This window comes from Hesperophylax consimilis, chromosome 21 (assembly GCF_061612785.1).
Source record: "Hesperophylax consimilis isolate HC1 chromosome 21, BYU_Hcon_1.0, whole genome shotgun sequence".
Taxonomy (NCBI): domain Eukaryota; kingdom Metazoa; phylum Arthropoda; class Insecta; order Trichoptera; family Limnephilidae; genus Hesperophylax; species Hesperophylax consimilis.
The window spans coordinates 19,920,727-19,933,205 of NC_142856.1; the positions used below are offsets into that span (position 1 = coordinate 19,920,727).

Sequence of the window (12,479 nt, forward strand, 5' to 3'; positions counted from 1 at the left end):
ATTGGCTGTCTCCTTTCAGGGATGTGCCTAAAGCCACTTAGAACACCGATAACTGATTAATGTTTACTTGTAAATATAACCAAGCAACATTTATAACTTTTTATAAATTAAGTTAAGATACTTATAAAGAAGAAGATTGCCTGCGCCTCATGTCTACAGACTTATAGCACAGTTAGAGAATCTTTTTTTTTTTTTCTTTTATTTTTTTTTTTAAATTTTACAATATGGCGAGATTTCATTTATTTTATTAATAAAATATGCATTCAAATATTTACTAGTAACCCACAGGAGAAATTTTTGTGGAGTTAATATAGCCACATTGGTTACCTACCTACTAATACCTACCTATTAAACCGCATTATTTTCTAGTAACCAGCTGAAATCCTCGAGTTTTCCGAAATCAGATAAAACAGTGACCTTTTTCATTTTATGATATTTTACCAATCTCGAAATAAAAAGGTAGATTTGCATTAAAAAAAATGACAGTGCCGCCTTACAACCCACCCACCACAGATCCTTTTCTTTCTAAAATTATACTAAGTAATCACACCGTCTAATAATTTTAATATATACCTATGTGTAACATTCTAAAGTAAACCTTATTATTTTTTTAATTTTTCATTTTACCAAAAATTCAAAAATTGGTTGATAGATAAGAAGAGAGAAAATTTAAATATAGTAAGAACTCACACCGTCTATATCTAGCATTGTAATCTTTTAATTTAATTTTAATATATACCTACTTGTAACATTCTAAAGTAAACCTAATAGTTTGTTGAAAACAGTTTTAACGTTACCAAAAATTAAAAAAAATTCAAAAATTGATTGATAAATAAGAAAAGAGAAAATTTTCACCTCATAAATTCATATTAGAAGACAAATTATTTAACGTGGTACATCTTGAAATCTTATTTAATAGAACTAAAAAAATTACTTCGAAAAGATGTTTTAGGTTTTCGCGAAGATCTCTTCACACTTTCATCTGTTATAATATCTGCTGATCTGCATATTTATTTGTTTATTTAAAGCCAAAAAGTCTAAATAATCGTTTGTCTTTAATTATAAGGCTTCTTTCTTAACATTCTATAATTTGTATTATTTTTGCATTATGCTTAATCCATTCTTCTATCTCATTTAAAATGCCATTACAAAAAACTGTTTCGTATCCAATAAATGCATATGACCAGGAAGAGACCGGCTTTGATTTATACAACTTTAAATTTATTGGTATTTTTTCTTCCAAAATAAATAAAACCATTCAATTTAAATACATTACGTTTTCTCATATAAACAGCCTTGACTCATATACATATACATAAAGTAATTAAGTATAATAATATGAATAAATTATTCTATTACATAAAAATTACGTGCATTCCTGAAGGTTTAAATATATAAAACATGCATATTATATTTGTAGAAAATAGAGAAAAGTCGAACAACGCCACAAGTACACGTCAGTTAGTTACAGTTAAATTAAGACATTTACTGACAATATTTGCAATTAAGCACTTGTTAAATGATTAAATTATGCCAACTTACTCTTTGTTTTACACTTTTTGATTTAATTTTGGTGTAACTTCTACCCCTTCTTCATTCATTATTATCTCTTATCTCTCTTATTAGAAGTATTAAATATACACAGCCCTATAATTGGCAGCGCTTGACTTAAGTATTTCACGAATACCCATCGCCTCGTACGCCTCGAAGACAATAATTGCTTGCGCATACACTACTAACAAAAAAACACCTTTATCAAACAAATGGCGGCATCACGTATTTATAAACAATGTGCCAAAATTTTCTTTGTAGCGATGAATCAATAGTATAAAATAGATATTTTTCAAATTTTCGATACTTCAAAACTGAATATCACCAAACTATCTCGGTTGAAACGTTTGTACCTATAGGTATTCAAAAATGTTATCGTAAAATCTAACGCTTTTTGTATTAGTCTAAATAGATTTATTCATATTTTATTTTATTCAATATTTATCATACTGCATTCTTACCTATTACATCGCATTGATATAGTTAATAACATACGCTTTACATGTTACTAAGTAAGTTTGTTAATCGCAAAACTCTTCCACTAGCGTTGTTCTGCATATTGAACACAAGCCAAAAATCAAGCCGCTTATCTGAAAAGTGTTTTCGCTCTTATCTTCTCGGCCTTCTGAAATGTCGTTCGTTTCTTAACTGGTATATAAAACATGGTCGCATGTTTTAAAACAATAAATTATCAGGATAAAAATATCGGGTTCAGAAAATAAATGTTTTTAGTAGCCGTTTACTAATTTTAGTCAGATTGTTTGAATTTACATAAAATCTGACTTTTTAAGAGATATTAATATATATGGCCCGTCTGATAGTTTTGAACATTATTTTATTAGAAATTTCTTTAGTAACAATATTTTCAACGAATGTTTAAAAAAAAAATTACGTAAAATATTGTTCTTATTTACTGCATGTAACCCACTTGGATAAAAATAACATTGCGACAGAGTTTATTTGTAGAATTTAATACATTCGTCATTGAAGTGTTTTAAGTAAAAGGTATAAAAATAAATAATAACGGATATTTTTCATTTCCTAATCGAAACTTGAAAATCATTGAATAGAAACCTATGGTGCCTAAACTATCCATAATTCTTGGGGAGATTAAAACCTATTGTAAAACCTACATGTCCATCAGGAAATTTGTAAATACCTATAAAATCTTTAATTATCTTACTTAAAACCCAATTAATGATGTGTTTTTGATATTTCCATGCCTTACGATAACGGTGAATTATTTAAAACATTAAAATATAATAAGATAAATAACCCTTACCACCCGCACGAGTCCAGTGACTCCATTGCAAAACATGCCAAAACCGCACAGAGATTTATTCGCTTTCAACCCTCTGTGACTCTAAACGCCAAACAAAAATGAGGAAACAACCAAAAAGGCAAAAAAAAACCCGGCGCGTTCACCTGTGGCGATAAAAGGTACAAAAAAAACTCCTACAGGACCAAGAGAATTCGGGCGAACAGGTTGTCGGACCCGTACCGTAAAAAACACCCAAAAAACAAAGAGTCAAGGGCCTCAAAAAATTTACGAGGACATCTTCCGTCAATTCGAAACAGCTGTCAGTTTGGTGTTGCGCTGATGTACGCCCGCGTGATTCCATCAATGCCAGTGGACAAGCGACTCCGCGAATCTGCGCCCGCGACATCTTGCTTAACTTATTGTTATTTAAGGGATCAATTTAAATTGCTTGCAGACAGATGTGGATTTTTTATGTCCGTGAGGTTCATTCATCAATCTGGGAGCCGGCACGGACTTCGCATTGCGGGTTGCGCGCTTGTAAAGATTGCGCGCGTTGAGGTCGCGATCCTTTGCGTTTTAGGTAAATGCGTGCCCGCTTTTGATTGGCATGCGGAGTAGAGGAAACAGATTTGAATTAAAATTACTATTTATATTTACCATGAAAATGATTTTCTAAATAATTTCAGCACTTTGAAATGTTTTACGCAAAGGTTCGACTTATTTGAAGGCGGCTTAGAAATATCCTTAAAAATATGGGTAAATATTTAGATCATGAAAGGGAAATTCGCATGCTTTATGGATTTTAAGCCAGCTTAACATTTACAGCTACTTTCTGATCAGAATCCAATACGGTTCTAACTGTTTTTTTACAAATCTCTTTAACTGAAAATAAAGCAGAAAATTATACATTTCCTAATTTTGTTATAAAATATTTTTATACGTAATTTTTTTTAAACCATGTGACATGTTGAAACTAAATTTTCAAACTTGTATTATGTAAGTACCTATTTGTTTTATCACTTAATTTATATACTTTTGATTTAAATGTTACACTTGATATTTATTTCAGCTCTTTTTTATACACTTAAGTTATAAGTTAATATTCAGCACAGATTTAATTATTATCACTTATGTCCTTTCATCGGTCAACTGTCAACTCAATTTTTTAATCCACAATTTAAAACGACTGTCACTAAATATCGCAAAAATATAATAACACAAAATTTCCTAGGTTTTTCAATACAAAAATTTCCCTTTCAATACGTTGTAACAATAATAGCACTATTCTATAACTTTGTTCAAAGTTCCACTGAAATCAATTTAACACTAGTTTTGAATTGGTCTTGTCAATTCGTTTTGGAATCTAATTGTTTATCAAAATGTCAGATTAGAGTTCGAATTTTATCGCGGGAAATTCTTGCGTTCGGGAAAATTCGGCGATGTTCGTTTTTCGAATCGTCCGCGCATGCTCAAACCGTCTGAGCCGAACGGACTCAGCTGTTATACTGAAATCACCTTGCAAGGTCTGCTAGCCGCATCTCTGTCCCGCCTGTTGATGCTTGGTTACCGAGGGAGCGAGAGGGCCGACCAATGACCGGGGCGAGCAGCCTACCTGCGGACAATTGTTTATCACCTGTTATTTGAGATGGACGAAGAGACGGACATTCTGCGGCGCGGTTTTTCACTGCAGATGACTTACTTCCGTTATGTTTGATAAGTGCGAGATTTGCGGGAGCGCTCTCAAAACAAATTATGCTAACTGCCATTTTTTGGTGACCATTAGATGTTATCTACTTGCGGCAAGCGGTGCTACCTTCTTTACAGATTTATCAATTCTGTTTACGAAATTGAGTTCTTTTAGAACTTTATCCATTTCGAAGAAACGGTGAAATATTTGAAACAAAACAACTTTCTTTTGATTAATACTTCTTTCAAACTCCGCTTAAAAATGCAATTATCGGATATTTTAAAAGGTCCGCACCAAAATGGTATAAATGCTGAAAGCGCTGAATTTTTTATAGGTATCCCAAGAACGCAGATTTGCACGTGCTGGCATACCTATCTGTAATGCAGTGGAATATTTAACAAGTTTTGATAATAAGGAGTGAATATAGTTATTCATTTATATCTATATTATTTCAAAATAGAAGAAATGGAAGTTTTTTTTTTGCTTGCTTTAAAAAAAAACATCCAAAAAGGCACTGGATTTAAAAAAAACAACATTTTTTACTCAAAATAATGTCAGCAATCAATGGTCAAAGTAAGTCAAGTACCTCCCTTAAGAAATCACCCAGTTGATTCACATAATTATCTATTCTATATTTATTTTATTGTATTTATTTTTTAACCAATTACCTTTTTTTCATTAAAAAAATACACTTAATATGGTATTTACATTTTTTACACATTTTAATTTAAAAAATACTTTTTTTAATTATGGGTGTTTAGGGAGAAGGAACTATCATGAGATGTTTCCATTAAAATAATTTCTTTAATACTGCCATGACAAATGTACAAACAAACAGATACCTATACAATTTTATAGATTAATTGTTATCATAACTAATCTTACCTACATAATTAATTTTATTGAGATTTATTCCCTCATGATTTTATTTTCGTTACTAAGTGTAATTGTTTTTACACATGACGGCTGACAAGTGACTGTTGTCCAGTTTTTAGAAGATATTGGACAAAGAGCCAATTATTATATTTTTGAAGTGAAACTTCTTTACCCGCGTCATGCAATTTCGAGTACCGGAGTAAAACCAACTCATGACCGAAACGAAAATGCGGGACCGATTAAAGTTCATTTGATCTAGTCAAAGTTTTGAAGTAAAATATAAATGCTTCTTAGCTCATCTCGACAACTGGCGTTGGTGGTGTAATGGTCAGCGTAGTTGCTTTCCAAGCAGTTGATCCGAGTTCGATTCTCGGCCATCGCACATAATTTTTTTGTTTTTAACGCCTTTTTTTTTTTCAATGGTTGACCATAATATCAATCCACTAAGTAATATTTTAGGCCTGTAGCATACTTGAAAAGTTAAAGAATGATATAAAATTTTTTATGATGTTAACGATAAAAAAATAAAAAAAAACATAAAATTACCATAAAAAATGGGCCAACGGCACGCGGTGTTCCCAAGCGGTCACCCATCCAAGTACTGACCGCGCCCAATGTTGCTTAACTTCGGTGATCGGACGAGAACCGGTGTGTTCAACATGGTATGGTCGTTGGCAAACGCTAAACAATATTAATTTCTATTCTACCTGCCAATAAATATATGAAAATTAGTATAAAAAAGCCCTAATAATACTGAAAACATTAGCAAGGTGTGTGCGACGTTGATAAAAATAATCATTACATACGCGCTTGAAAAAGATCGTAATTACATCCATAACTTTGCAGGAATTTTTTTTTTCAATGGTTGACCATAATATCAATCCACTAAGTAATATTTTAGGCCTGTAGCATACTTGAAAAGTTAAAGAATTTTATGATATTATTAATGATAGTAACGATAAAAAAATAAAAAAAAACATGAAATTACCATAAAAAATGGGCCAACGGCACGCGGTGTTCCCAAGCGGTCACCCATCCAAGTACTGACCGCGCCCAATGTTGCTTAACTTCGGTGATCGGACGAGAACCGGTGTGTTCAACATGGTATGGTCGTTGGCAAACGCTAAACAATATTAATTTCTACTCTACCTGCCAATAAATATATGAAAATTAGTATAAAAAAGCCCTAATAATAAGAGAGAAGAATACTAGAAGTTTCACTTCTGTCTTGCGTAGGCTTGACACACCCACTTTTTTTTTGTGTAAAGTATCAGACGAGATTTTCAATTACCCGGAGACTGGTGACTTTGCCAAAATGTTTCAAGGCAGAATAAATGATAAAATAAAAGAAAATAAGGAAAAATGATTACTGAAAGTCTTTGTATATATAATTCAATAACCAACACTTCGGCCATTAGGAGACCAAGCATGGGTATCCGGGTTTATGGGGTGAGTTTTGTGTTTTTTTAGGTCTCGGCGGATGCGTGGGAGACACTGCTTAGGGAAGACACTTCGACCTCTTAAACAGGACTCTATCGACCCTTTGCCCTGCACCACAGTGAGAGAAATGTATTCTTACGTCCATCACTCCTGGACACGACTCCCTGATCCCTACCCACCCCACATACCTGTTTACTTCCCAGAACTTCCTCTCCTTATTTATTGCCGTAAAAATATCTTTCACACAGCATCCCATCAGATGACATAGGCCAAAAGAGAAATTATGTTCCTATGTGGAGCTAATGTAAAAAAATCTGGTAATAGCACTGAATAGTGATCACTCTTCTTGTAATAAAGAATTCCTTCTACTTCAATCTTTATAAGTCAAAATTTTTATTTATGCATTGATGGAGGATTTGACTAGTAGAGGATTTACTGGTTTCACAAAAAATATTCAGCTCATTTTTTAAACAATTTATTAGACAAAGTAATTACTACTATATCCTTAATTGAAAAACCAAATCACAAACGTAGATTAAGCACTACTTTATAAGTTGGCGTTTAAAGTGGAATGAAGTTAACCAAGGTTGACATATTTTAGTGGTATTAAAATCATGACCTGGTATTGTTTGTCATTTGACCGACGTAGTATTTTTAATCTTATTTGATGCCTGCGTAGGTAGATCATTCAACACCTTACGAAAAGCCTTTACAGGTAGGTGTTTCCAAAGTAATACAGGTTTTAGAGCTAAGGCTGTTAAATTTCATTAAAAAATAACTTATCATGATTTTGGCTCTCTAAAGAGGTTGGAAAGTAGTAATAAACTATAAACATCGTGTTGGACCTTTGAAAATCTATATCGATAAACTCGTCAAGGAACTGCGTTGAAAGCGCCGGAAAAAATGGATCACTTACGATAATAGGTTATGACGGTAGCAAGTTATTCCAAATTGTATACAAATAAATAATATTTTTCATAAACAGAAAGGAAATTCGAGATTTTTTAAGCAAATTTCGATTTTGAGAAACGGAATGTCGGGTGAGCACTGCTCAGTCAGTGAGCAGTCACCTCTAGCTACTACTGCAGAGATATTATGGCGTAAAACGTATTTTATATGGTGTTGCTGGCTTGCCGATTTTAACCACTCGAGCGATAGCTACCGACATTTAGGTGATTTAAGAAAATTATAGTGAAAGTGTAAATTTACTTCTGAAGAAATGGAAAAAGTTCACGAAACTTAAAAAGAGGGTTAGAAGAATTTTCTTTTAAAATTTAAAATAATTTAATTTTATAATTTATATAATTTTTCTATAAAACCTAAAAATATGAGATGAGTTTCTAAAATCTGGGTGAATTAATTAGCTTTAAACCGTGATAAGCAGTTACCATGTTTACTTATTATATTTGGATGACTTAACTATTTTTAAACCGCGGTAAGCAGTCACCATGTTTATTTATTATATATGGATTACTTAACTATTTTTAAACCGCGGTAAGCAGTCACCATGTTTAATTATTATATTTGGATGAATTAATCAGCTTTAAACCGCGGTAGGCAGTTACTTTCTTTAATTATTATATTTGAATGAATTAATAAGCCTTAAACCACGGTAAGCAGTTACCATGTTTAATTATTATATTTGGATGCATTAATTAGCTTTAAACCGCGGTAAGCAGTTACCATGTTTAACTATTATATTTTGATGAATGAATTAGCTTTAAAATGCGGTAAGCAGTTACCATGTTTAATTATTATATTTTGATGAATGAATTAGCTTTAAAATGCGGTAAGCAGTTACCATGATTCACTATTTGGAGGTATGATATAAATTAAATTAAACGGCTGAATCACCCGGAATTCTCCATAGCTCGAATAGAAACATTTAGTATTTTTATTTTCTCGGTCTTTAGACATAAAACATTAACTTTATATTGATAATAATTAGATATTAAAATGCTAAATAAATCTTGAGTTAGGTTAGGTTATCAAAATCATTCCAATGAATTCCTATTTGGAATATTTATGTTACGTATCTCGAAAGCCCTTCTTCCATAAGGATACGCAAGTATCCAATACTTATGTTGTGTTCTCACGTCGCAAAAATCTTGTCGCGTAGAGTTTGTATACATCGCTAGTGAAATCACAAGACCCGTCGACACTGGTAAGTGTTACATTTTTGAAAAGTCAAAACTAGCACTCACTCACAACCAAACAGTTGCTGTAGCTGTCATTTTTGTCGACTGCCATTGACCTAAAGACACGTATTGTCACAAAATTTCTTAAACAAATGACAACATTTTTAAAGTTTCGACGACGTGAGCGGGAACAATCTCGCACGGTGGGTCTGGAGTTGGGAACTTGTACCTGAGTACGAATCTCCATGAAAATGTATGGCGGTAGTTGCAAAGATATTTGAATCGTCGAGTATCCGATACTTGTATCGCATTCCAGTGAAAGAAGGGCCTAAGAGGTCAGGCGGTAGGGGTCATGTTTTAGACTACCGGTCACAGTAAGCATGTTACAAGTCAGTCATTATATATGGTTATTCTACGAAAATACAGAAATTGTAGAATTAAAATTTTGAATTTAGAAAGTTATATCTATCTGATAAGAATCTTTCTGCCAGGATTGTCAGTCTAGATGGACTACATGGTTTTGACATAAATAATATTCTCTTTGTTTCTGCTTATTGCACACACCCAGTGGTTAATCGATTTAATATTACCTATAACATAATTTGTTTTACTTTAAAATTCTGTTTGGCAAAATCTTAAACAGAATACGTTATATGATTATCTAATCAATACTTAATTTAGTATTTAAAGCACTGAATAGATCATTTCTAGAAAAATTATTTCTTAACCGATTTGAAAGATAACATTGAAGTCGAAGTTATATTAGGTTACGTTTTTGTTGATCTTTTCTCTTCTGGGTCCCAGATAGGCCAATGAAAATCTTTATAAACTCCAGAAGGAATTTCGTTTTTTGAAAACCTTTGATCAATTTCTGCAGAAGTTAGACAAATAGAGTTTACCCCGTGCACACGGACACGCCTAAAGCACGCTTTATATGTATGTTTCTTCAGTGGTCTACTTCAAAAAAATATTGTTTAATCGGCACCTAACTGTTTTGAAGAATTGATCTCACAATAAATTATTAAAGTTTGTGAAACTATAATTAAAGCCAATAATTATAAATACTTTTACCAATATCTGAATGAAGCATGTAATGAACTACTTTGCCGCAGTCTTAATGATTTTGTTGATTCATTCATTCTTTTGAACAAATTATGAGATGTGTTTTATGATTTCCTTAATGACTTTGATAACTTCAACACGTTTCATTCGCTGAGGCTTTGAGAGTATAAGCACAGATGATCTCATGATGTTGAGGCATTTTCCGTTGTCATCCTTTTATGTACTGGTTTATGATGCGGAAGTTTCGATTTCTAATCTTATGGCAGTGCAGTTTTAGGATAATAAGTAGGTTAACTTGCTTATATTGCATACATTCTGGTAGCTTTCAGTTGGTAATTTTACATGTTTAAAGGCAGTTTCAACCGAGACGTAAGCATCGATGGTATAACGCCACATAACTCTGCTCTAGCACACACTCTATATCACGTCACCTTGATACATCCTATACCTAAATGTTCTCTTCCATTACTCTGATTCATGACATAACTTAAATAATTTTTCATAGTTTTTCATGTTTTCACGTTTTTCATCTCCGAAGCGTTCTATATTTATATGTTTATTATTTTTATCAAGAAAAAATTCGCATGATAATTTAATCTAAATTAGTTGAAACCAACTCATTCCGAGAGGGACATATAGAAAGCCTTTTGAATTCAAACAGATATAATTTTTTTCTTGCGTATTTTTTAAATATTAAGTGCAATTAAAAGTATAATAATTGTGAATACAAAGAAATAAAAATAAAACTTTTTTTTGTATTAGGTAATATCGAAGACTAATGTGGAGAACTAGGTTCCTGGCTATTCAGATCTGGTCACCATAACCGGCTGAAGCCATTTCTAGCTGTCGTATTCTTTTGTCATGGCGATACTGAGAGTAACTATTACTTACAAATAACATCATCTTAATACGGACAAAAGAACCAGAATTCAAACTTTAAGACAAGATAGGTGAATATGCGAGTAAACCTTTAAACAGGACAAATTATTAAAGAATCCCAAAAGTAATTAAATATTTATCTATTAAATGAATGGGCAGCTTGTAATCTATCCGAGCAAGCATTGAATACAGAGAAGATAACTGCTGGACCAACTTTCTCTAGTCACCGGGCATCACACGTGCGATCCCCGGTGCCTCATTAATTCAAATATGGAATCAATGGGTCCGGACAACAATTCCAAATTGGAATCCCGCGGCCATCGGGCATCTCGGCAATGGAGGTAGGTAGGTACCGGAGGCTGTGCCTGGTCGCCACCGACTCTTATTATCATCACTACGGTGACCGCTTCCGTCCTACAGCGCATGCGCCTACGGCCAGACGTGATGCTCCTGATAATGGTTATAATGTATGTGCGGCTCTCTGTTGTTTTACAGGTGGCGTAAGGTGGGGTGGACAGAAGCTGATATTTTAAACAGAAGCCTTTTGGATCAAGAGTTAAGTTTATTTTAAAAATTATATTTTAAAATTGTTTATGTGCTAAATATGAAGAAAAATAATAGGTCAATTTTTTCATGTTGTACTATGTTTTTATTATTACAAGAAATATATCTATCTGATACATAAGTATTATGTACGCCATGGTTGTTAAGTCAAAACATATATTAAGCCATATTTGTAAGTCATATAGCAGTAAACTTAATATAGGGAGACCTGAAATAGAAAATATACTGATATCAAACACAGACTAAAACCGAATCTACTAAACTGAACTATACAAAAAACACTATCTTACTTATTGTAAAATAAATAAAAAAATATAAAAATTATACTACATGATACATGTTTCTAATCAAATTCAGATGTTACTTTGTTGTAATATTAATTTCTTATAATTAAATTATAATATGTAAATGAAATACTCAGCACGGGAGATCCCAGTGAGGATATAATTATCTCTATATGTTACTAAGAAAAGAAGACAATAAATCATTATAATTATTATTATTATTATTTTTTTTTTTTTTAATTTATTAACGAGGCTTCTGACTCACATAATGCTGTCATTTTTTGCCTCATCTGTTTTTAAAATTACAATATTAAAATATTTTAATTATAATTTATTAGTTCTTTAAAAGGTGCCTTTTGTCCAAGATTACACTTTCAAATATTTTCCAATTTACATGATCGAATAAATTTCATGATTCTTGATATGGCATAGAACTCTGTTGAGGCTATTAAATTCTGAACTTCCGATGGGTCCGAGGTCATCAATATTGTCACTCTCTGTTGTTCATACTTAATGCACTTTGTTAATGTATGTTGGACATCTTCAATTTCATCACATATTGAGCACATTGGAGAATCAGAGAGGCCTATCAAACACAATACTCTTCCCATTAGTGCATGTCCGGATCTTAATCTAAAAATTATTCTCATTTCTGATCTTTTCAGATTAACCTCAGTGAACCAGGGTTCTTTAAACGGTTCCTTTTGGAGTTTTCTATACCATATACCCTTATTGGT

General features: G+C 32.4%; 2 non-coding genes across 2 annotated transcripts; both read right to left on the reverse strand.

The window, feature by feature from the left end:
* Positions 1-5,932: 5,932 nt before the first annotated feature.
* LOC149413703 (5S ribosomal RNA) lies at positions 5,933-6,051 on the reverse strand. The gene has a single exon (XR_016304226.1). It is a non-coding gene; the product is annotated as a 5S ribosomal RNA (ribosomal RNA).
* Positions 6,052-6,374: 323 nt separating this feature from the next.
* On the reverse strand, positions 6,375-6,493 carry LOC149413704 (5S ribosomal RNA). Its single transcript, XR_016304227.1, has one exon. It is a non-coding gene; the product is annotated as a 5S ribosomal RNA (ribosomal RNA).
* Between the last annotated feature and the right edge of the window lie 5,986 nt (positions 6,494-12,479).